The sequence below is a fragment of the Pholcus phalangioides genome, unplaced genomic scaffold (assembly GCF_987345545.1).
Source record: "Pholcus phalangioides strain wild (caught in Gottingen) unplaced genomic scaffold, Ppha-v1.0 ptg000004l_1, whole genome shotgun sequence".
NCBI lineage: Eukaryota > Metazoa > Arthropoda > Arachnida > Araneae > Pholcidae > Pholcus > Pholcus phalangioides.
Window position 1 is genome coordinate 9,700,252 of NW_028301597.1, and position 10,012 is coordinate 9,710,263.

A 10,012-nucleotide genomic window follows, 5' to 3' on the forward strand; every position below is an offset into this window, starting at 1 on the left:
GTTGACTTTTTCTTATTCGAAATCAGATTCTCTATAAAATGCACCTAATGGTTTCCTTTTAGCTTGAAATTTTTTTTTCTCGAAAATCCACAGTACCCTCCCTTGGAAAAATGACTCCGAAAAATCATGGCATTCGAAACAGATTTTTGCGATTTTTTTCTCACGGGTACGAGTTACGCGGTTGCGGTTGACTTTTTCTTATTCGAAATCTGATTCTCTATAAAATGCACCTAATGGTTTCCTTTTAGCTTGAAATTTTTTTTTCTCGAAAATCCACAGTGCCCTCCCTTGGAAAAATGACTCCGAAAAATCATATCATTCGAAACAGATTTTTGCGATTTTTTTTCTCACGGGTACGAGTTACGCGGTTGCGGTTGACTTTTTCTTATTCGAAATCTGATTCTCTATAAAATGCACCTAATGGTTTCCTTTTAGCTTGAAATTTTTTTTTCTCGAAAATCCACAGTACCCTCCCTTGCAAAAATGACTCCGAAAAATCATGGCATTCGAAACAGATTTTTGCGATTTTTTTCTCACGGGTACGAGTTACGCGGTTGCGGTTGACTTTTTCTTATTGGAAATCAGATTCTCTATAAAATGCACCTAATGGTTTCCTTTTAGCTTGAAATTTTTTTTTCTCGAAAATCCACAGTACCCTCCCTTGGAAAAATGACTCCGAAAAATCATGGCATTCGAAACAGATTTTTTGCGATTTTTTTCTCACGGGTACGAGTTACGCGGTTGCGGTTGACTTTTTCTTATTCGAAATCAGATTCTCTATAAAATGCACCTAATGGTTTCCTTTTAGCTTGAAATTTTTTTTTCTCGAAAATCCACAGTACCCTCCCTTGGAAAAATGACTCCGAAAAATCATGGCATTCGAAACAGATTTTTGCGATTTTTTTCTCACGGGTACGAGTTACGCGGTTGCGGTTGACTTTTTCTTATTCGAAATCAGATTCTCTATAAAATGCACCTAATGGTTTTATTTTAGCTTGAAATTTTTTTTTCTCGAAAATCCACAGTACCCTCCCTTGGAAAAATGACTCCGAAAAATCATGGCATTCGAAACAGATTTTTGCGATTTTTTACTCACGGGTACGAGTTACGCGGTTGCGGTTGACTTTTTCTTATTCGAAATCAGATTCTCTATAAAATGCACCTAATGGTTTCCTTTTAGCTCGAAATTTTTTTTTCTCGAAAATCCACAGTACCCTAACTTGGAAAAATGACTCCGAAAAATCATGGCATTCGAAACAGATTTTTGCGATTTTTTTCTCACGGGTACGAGTTACGCGGTTGCGGTTGACTTTTTCTTATTCGAAATCAGATTCTCTATAAAATGCACCTAATGGTTTCCTTTTAGATCGAAATTTTTTTTTCTCGAAAATCCACAGTACCCTCCCTTGGAAAAATGACTCCGAAAAATCATGGCATTCGAAACAGATTTTTGCGATTTTTTTCTCACGGGTACGAGTTACGCGGTTGCGGTTGACTTTTTCTTATTCGAAATCAGATTCTCTATAAAATGCACCTAATGGTTTCCTTTTAGCTTGAAATTTTTTTTTCTCGAAAATCCACAGTACCCTCCCTTGGAAAAATGACTCCGAAAAATCATGGCATTCGAAACAGATTTTTGCGATTTTTTTCTCACGGGTACGAGTTACGCGGTTGCGGTTGACTTTTTCTTATTCGAAATCTGATTCTCTATAAAATGCACCTAATGGTTTCCTTTTAGCTTGAAATTTTTTTTTCTCGAAAATCCACAGTACCCTGCCTTGGAAAAATGACTCCGAAAAATCATGGCATTCGAAACAGATTTTTGCGATTTTTTTCTCACGGGTACGAGTTACGCGGTTGCGGTTGACTTTTTCTTATTCGAAATCTGATTCTCTATAAAATGCACCTAATGGTTTCCTTTTAGCTTGAAATTTTTTTTTCTCGAAAATCCACAGTACCCTCCCTTGGAAAAATGACTCCGAAAAATCATGGCATTCGAAACAGATTTTTGCGATTTTTTTCTCACGGGTACGAGTTACGCGGTTGCGGTTGACTTTTTCTTATCCGAAATCACATTCTCTATAAAATGCACCTAATGGTTTCCTTTTAGCTCGAAATTTTTTTTTCTCGAAAATCCACAGTACCCTCCCTTGGAAAAATGACTCCGAAAAATCATGGCATTCGAAACAGATTTTTGCGATTTTTTTCTCACGGGTACGAGTTACGCGGTTGCGGTTGACTTTTTCTTATTCGAAATCAGATTCTCTATAAAATGCACCTAATGGTTTCCTTTTAGCTTGAAATTTTTTTTTCTCGAAAATCCACAGTACCCTCCCTTGGAAAAATGACTCCGAAAAATCATGGCATTCGAAACAGATTTTTGCGATTTTTTTCTCACGGGTACGAGTTACGCGGTTGCGGTTGACTTTTTCTTATTCGAAATCTGATTCTCTATAAAATGCACCTAATGGTTTCCTTTTAGCTTGAAATTTTTTTTTCTCGAAAATCCACAGTGCCCTCCCTTGGAAAAATGACTCCGAAAAATCATATCATTCGAAACAGATTTTTGCGATTTTTTTTCTCACGGGTACGAGTTACGCGGTTGCGGTTGACTTTTTCTTATTCGAAATCTGATTCTCTATAAAATGCACCTAATGGTTTCCTTTTAGCTTGAAATTTTTTTTTCTCGAAAATCCACAGTACCCTCCCTTGCAAAAATGACTCCGAAAAATCATGGCATTCGAAACAGATTTTTGCGATTTTTTTCTCACGGGTACGAGTTACGCGGTTGCGGTTGACTTTTTCTTATTGGAAATCAGATTCTCTATAAAATGCACCTAATGGTTTCCTTTTAGCTTGAAATTTTTTTTTCTCGAAAATCCACAGTACCCTCCCTTGGAAAAATGACTCCGAAAAATCATGGCATTCGAAACAGATTTTTTGCGATTTTTTTCTCACGGGTACGAGTTACGCGGTTGCGGTTGACTTTTTCTTATTCGAAATCAGATTCTCTATAAAATGCACCTAATGGTTTCCTTTTAGCTTGAAATTTTTTTTTCTCGAAAATCCACAGTACCCTCCCTTGGAAAAATGACTCCGAAAAATCATGGCATTCGAAACAGATTTTTGCGATTTTTTTCTCACGGGTACGAGTTACGCGGTTGCGGTTGACTTTTTCTTATTCGAAATCAGATTCTCTATAAAATGCACCTAATGGTTTTATTTTAGCTTGAAATTTTTTTTTCTCGAAAATCCACAGTACCCTCCCTTGGAAAAATGACTCCGAAAAATCATGGCATTCGAAACAGATTTTTGCGATTTTTTACTCACGGGTACGAGTTACGCGGTTGCGGTTGACTTTTTCTTATTCGAAATCAGATTCTCTATAAAATGCACCTAATGGTTTCCTTTTAGCTCGAAATTTTTTTTTCTCGAAAATCCACAGTACCCTAACTTGGAAAAATGACTCCGAAAAATCATGGCATTCGAAACAGATTTTTGCGATTTTTTTCTCACGGGTACGAGTTACGCGGTTGCGGTTGACTTTTTCTTATTCGAAATCAGATTCTCTATAAAATGCACCTAATGGTTTCCTTTTAGATCGAAATTTTTTTTTCTCGAAAATCCACAGTACCCTCCCTTGGAAAAATGACTCCGAAAAATCATGGCATTCGAAACAGATTTTTGCGATTTTTTTCTCACGGGTACGAGTTACGCGGTTGCGGTTGACTTTTTCTTATTCGAAATCAGATTCTCTATAAAATGCACCTAATGGTTTCCTTTTAGCTTGAAATTTTTTTTTCTCGAAAATCCACAGTACCCTCCCTTGGAAAAATGACTCCGAAAAATCATGGCATTCGAAACAGATTTTTGCGATTTTTTTCTCACGGGTACGAGTTACGCGGTTGCGGTTGACTTTTTCTTATTCGAAATCTGATTCTCTATAAAATGCACCTAATGGTTTCCTTTTAGCTTGAAATTTTTTTTTCTCGAAAATCCACAGTACCCTGCCTTGGAAAAATGACTCCGAAAAATCATGGCATTCGAAACAGATTTTTGCGATTTTTTTCTCACGGGTACGAGTTACGCGGTTGCGGTTGACTTTTTCTTATTCGAAATCTGATTCTCTATAAAATGCACCTAATGGTTTCCTTTTAGCTTGAAATTTTTTTTTCTCGAAAATCCACAGTACCCTGCCTTGGAAAAATGACTCCGAAAAATCATGGCATTCGAAACAGATTTTTGCGATTTTTTTCTCACGGGTACGAGTTACGCGGTTGCGGTTGACTTTTTCTTATTCGAAATCAGATTCTCTATAAAATGCACCTAATGGTTTCCTTTTAGCTTGAAATTTTTTTTTCTCGAAAATCCACAGTACCCTCCCTTGGAAAAATGACTCCGAAAAATCATGGCATTCGAAACAGATTTTTGCGATTTTTTTCTCACGGGTACGAGTTACGCGGTTGCGGTTGACTTTTTCTTATTCGAAATCAGATTCTCTATAAAATGCACCTAATGGTTTCCTTTTAGCTTGAAATTTTTTTTTCTCGAAAATCCACAGTACCCTCCCTTGGAAAAATGACTCCGAAAAATCATGGCATTCGAAACAGATTTTTGCGATTTTTTTCTCACGGGTACGAGTTACGCGGTTGCGGTTGACTTTTTCTTATTCGAAATCTGATTCTCTATAAAATGCACCTAATGGTTTCCTTTTAGCTTGAAATTTTTTTTTCTCGAAAATCCACAGTGCCCTCCCTTGGAAAAATGACTCCGAAAAATCATATCATTCGAAACAGATTTTTGCGATTTTTTTTCTCACGGGTACGAGTTACGCGGTTGCGGTTGACTTTTTCTTATTCGAAATCTGATTCTCTATAAAATGCACCTAATGGTTTCCTTTTAGCTTGAAATTTTTTTTTCTCGAAAATCCACAGTACCCTCCCTTGCAAAAATGACTCCGAAAAATCATGGCATTCGAAACAGATTTTTGCGATTTTTTTCTCACGGGTACGAGTTACGCGGTTGCGGTTGACTTTTTCTTATTGGAAATCAGATTCTCTATAAAATGCACCTAATGGTTTCCTTTTAGCTTGAAATTTTTTTTTCTCGAAAATCCACAGTACCCTCCCTTGGAAAAATGACTCCGAAAAATCATGGCATTCGAAACAGATTTTTTGCGATTTTTTTCTCACGGGTACGAGTTACGCGGTTGCGGTTGACTTTTTCTTATTCGAAATCAGATTCTCTATAAAATGCACCTAATGGTTTCCTTTTAGATCGAAATTTTTTTTTCTCGAAAATCCACAGTACCCTCCCTTGGAAAAATGACTCCGAAAAATCATGGCATTCGAAACAGATTTTTGCGATTTTTTTCTCACGGGTACGAGTTACGCGGTTGCGGTTGACTTTTTCTTATTCGAAATCAGATTCTCTATAAAATGCACCTAATGGTTTCCTTTTAGCTTGAAATTTTTTTTTCTCGAAAATCCACAGTACCCTCCCTTGGAAAAATGACTCCGAAAAATCATGGCATTCGAAACAGATTTTTGCGATTTTTTTCTCACGGGTACGAGTTACGCGGTTGCGGTTGACTTTTTCTTATTCGAAATCTGATTCTCTATAAAATGCACCTAATGGTTTCCTTTTAGCTTGAAATTTTTTTTTCTCGAAAATCCACAGTACCCTGCCTTGGAAAAATGACTCCGAAAAATCATGGCATTCGAAACAGATTTTTGCGATTTTTTTCTCACGGGTACGAGTTACGCGGTTGCGGTTGACTTTTTCTTATTCGAAATCTGATTCTCTATAAAATGCACCTAATGGTTTCCTTTTAGCTTGAAATTTTTTTTTCTCGAAAATCCACAGTACCCTGCCTTGGAAAAATGACTCCGAAAAATCATGGCATTCGAAACAGATTTTTGCGATTTTTTTCTCACGGGTACGAGTTACGCGGTTGCGGTTGACTTTTTCTTATTCGAAATCAGATTCTCTATAAAATGCACCTAATGGTTTCCTTTTAGCTTGAAATTTTTTTTTCTCGAAAATCCACAGTACCCTCCCTTGGAAAAATGACTCCGAAAAATCATGGCATTCGAAACAGATTTTTGCGATTTTTTTCTCACGGGTACGAGTTACGCGGTTGCGGTTGACTTTTTCTTATTCGAAATCTGATTCTCTATAAAATGCACCTAATGGTTTCCTTTTAGCTTGAAATTTTTTTTTCTCGAAAATCCACAGTACCCTCCCTTGGAAAAATGACTCCGAAAAATCATGGCATTCGAAACAGATTTTTGCGATTTTTTTCTCACGGGTACGAGTTACGCGGTTGCGGTTGACTTTTTCTTATTCGAAATCAGATTCTCTATAAAATGCACCTAATGGTTACCTTTTAGCTTGAAATTTTTTTTTCTCGAAAATCCACAGTGCCCTCCCTTGGAAAAATGACTCCGAAAAATCATATCATTCGAAACAGATTTTTGCGATTTTTTTCTCACGGGTACGAGTTACGCGGTTGCGGTTGACTTTTTCTTATTCGAAATCTGATTCTCTATAAAATGCACCTAATGGTTTCCTTTTAGCTTGAAATTTTTTTTTCTCGAAAATCCACAGTACCCTCCCTTGCAAAAATGACTCCGAAAAATCATGGCATTCGAAACAGATTTTTGCGATTTTTTTCTCACGGGTACGAGTTACGCGGTTGCGGTTGATTTTCTTATTGGAAATCAGATTCTCTATAAAATGCACCTAATGGTTTCCTTTTAGCTTGAAATTTTTTTTTCTCGAAAATCCACAGTACCCTCCCTTGGAAAAATGACTCCGAAAAATCATGGCATTCGAAACAGATTTTTTGCGATTTTTTTCTCACGGGTACGAGTTACGCGGTTGCGGTTGACTTTTTCTTATTCGAAATCAGATTCTCTATAAAATGCACCTAATGGTTTCCTTTTAGCTTGAAATTTTTTTTTCTCGAAAATCCACAGTACCCTCCCTTGGAAAAATGACTCCGAAAAATCATGGCATTCGAAACAGATTTTTGCGATTTTTTTCTCACGGGTACGAGTTACGCGGTTGCGGTTGACTTTTTCTTATCCGAAATCACATTCTCTATAAAATGCACCTAATGGTTTCCTTTTAGCTCGAAATTTTTTTTTCTCGAAAATCCACAGTACCCTCCCTTGGAAAAATGACTCCGAAAAATCATGGCATTCGAAACAGATTTTTGCGATTTTTTTCTCACGGGTACGAGTTACGCGGTTGCGGTTGACTTTTTCTTATTCGAAATCAGATTCTCTATAAAATGCACCTAATGGTTTCCTTTTAGCTCGAAATTTTTTTTTCTCGAAAATCCACAGTACCCTAACTTGGAAAAATGACTCCGAAAAATCATGGCATTCGAAACAGATTTTTGCGATTTTTTTCTCACGGGTACGAGTTACGCGGTTGCGGTTGACTTTTTCTTATTCGAAATCAGATTCTCTATAAAATGCACCTAATGGTTTCCTTTTAGCTTGAAATTTTTTTTTCTCGAAAATCCACAGTACCCTGCCTTGGAAAAATGACTCCGAAAAATCATGGCATTCGAAACAGATTTTTGCGATTTTTTTCTCACGGGTACGAGTTACGCGGTTGCGGTTGACTTTTTCTTATTCGAAATCTGATTCTCTATAAAATGCACCTAATGGTTTCCTTTTAGCTTGAAATTTTTTTTTCTCGAAAATCCACAGTACCCTCCCTTGGAAAAATGACTCCGAAAAATCATGGCATTCGAAACAGATTTTTGCGATTTTTTTTCTCACGGGTACGAGTTACGCGGTTGCGGTTGACTTTTTCTTATCCGAAATCACATTCTCTATAAAATGCACCTAATGGTTTCCTTTTAGCTCGAAATTTTTTTTTCTCGAAAATCCACAGTACCCTCCCTTGGAAAAATGACTCCGAAAAATCATGGCATTCGAAACAGATTTTTGCGATTTTTTTCTCACGGGTACGAGTTACGCGGTTGCGGTTGACTTTTTCTTATTCGAAATCTGATTCTCTATAAAATGCACCTAATGGTTTCCTTTTAGCTTGAAATTTTTTTTTCTCGAAAATCCACAGTACCCTGCCTTGGAAAAATGACTCCGAAAAATCATGGCATTCGAAACAGATTTTTGCGATTTTTTTTCTCACGGGTACGAGTTACGCGGTTGCGGTTGACTTTTTCTTATTCGAAATCTGATTCTCTATAAAATGCACCTAATGGTTTCCTTTTAGCTTGAAATTTTTTTTTCTCGAAAATCCACAGTACCCTGCCTTGGAAAAATGACTCCGAAAAATCATGGCATTCGAAACAGATTTTTGCGATTTTTTTCTCACGGGTACGAGTTACGCGGTTGCGGTTGACTTTTTCTTATTCGAAATCAGATTCTCTATAAAATGCACCTAATGGTTTCCTTTTAGCTTGAAATTTTTTTTTCTCGAAAATCCACAGTACCCTCCCTTGGAAAAATGACTCCGAAAAATCATGGCATTCGAAACAGATTTTTGCGATTTTTTTCTCACGGGTACGAGTTACGCGGTTGCGGTTGACTTTTTCTTATTCGAAATCAGATTCTCTATAAAATGCACCTAATGGTTTCCTTTTAGCTTGAAATTTTTTTTTCTCGAAAATCCACAGTACCCTCCCTTGGAAAAATGACTCCGAAAAATCATGGCATTCGAAACAGATTTTTGCGATTTTTTTCTCACGGGTACGAGTTACGCGGTTGCGGTTGACTTTTTCTTATTCGAAATCAGATTCTCTATAAAATGCACCTAATGGTTACCTTTTAGCTTGAAATTTTTTTTTCTCGAAAATCCACAGTGCCCTCCCTTGGAAAAATGACTCCGAAAAATCATATCATTCGAAACAGATTTTTGCGATTTTTTTCTCACGGGTACGAGTTACGCGGTTGCGGTTGACTTTTTCTTATTCGAAATCTGATTCTCTATAAAATGCACCTAATGGTTTCCTTTTAGCTTGAAATTTTTTTTTCTCGAAAATCCACAGTACCCTCCCTTGCAAAAATGACTCCGAAAAATCATGGCATTCGAAACAGATTTTTGCGATTTTTTTCTCACGGGTACGAGTTACGCGGTTGCGGTTGATTTTCTTATTGGAAATCAGATTCTCTATAAAATGCACCTAATGGTTTCCTTTTAGCTTGAAATTTTTTTTTCTCGAAAATCCACAGTACCCTCCCTTGGAAAAATGACTCCGAAAAATCATGGCATTCGAAACAGATTTTTTGCGATTTTTTTCTCACGGGTACGAGTTACGCGGTTGCGGTTGACTTTTTCTTATTCGAAATCAGATTCTCTATAAAATGCACCTAATGGTTTCCTTTTAGCTTGAAATTTTTTTTTCTCGAAAATCCACAGTACCCTCCCTTGGAAAAATGACTCCGAAAAATCATGGCATTCGAAACAGATTTTTGCGATTTTTTTCTCACGGGTACGAGTTACGCGGTTGCGGTTGACTTTTTCTTATTCGAAATCTGATTCTCTATAAAATGCACCTAATGGTTTTATTTTAGCTTGAAATTTTTTTTTCTCGAAAATCCACAGTACCCTCCCTTGGAAAAATGACTCCGAAAAATCATGGCATTCGAAACAGATTTTTGCGATTTTTTTCTCACGGGTACGAGTTACGCGGTTGCGGTTGACTTTTTCTTATCCGAAATCACATTCTCTATAAAATGCACCTAATGGTTTCCTTTTAGCTCGAAATTTTTTTTTCTCGAAAATCCACAGTACCCTCCCTTGGAAAAATGACTCCGAAAAATCATGGCATTCGAAACAGATTTTTGCGATTTTTTTCTCACGGGTACGAGTTACGCGGTTGCGGTTGACTTTTTCTTATTCGAAATCAGATTCTCTATAAAATGCACCTAATGGTTTCCTTTTAGCTTGAAATTTTTTTTTCTCGAAAATCCACAGTACCCTCCCTTGGAAAAATGACTCCGAAAAATCATGGCATTCGAAACAGATTTTT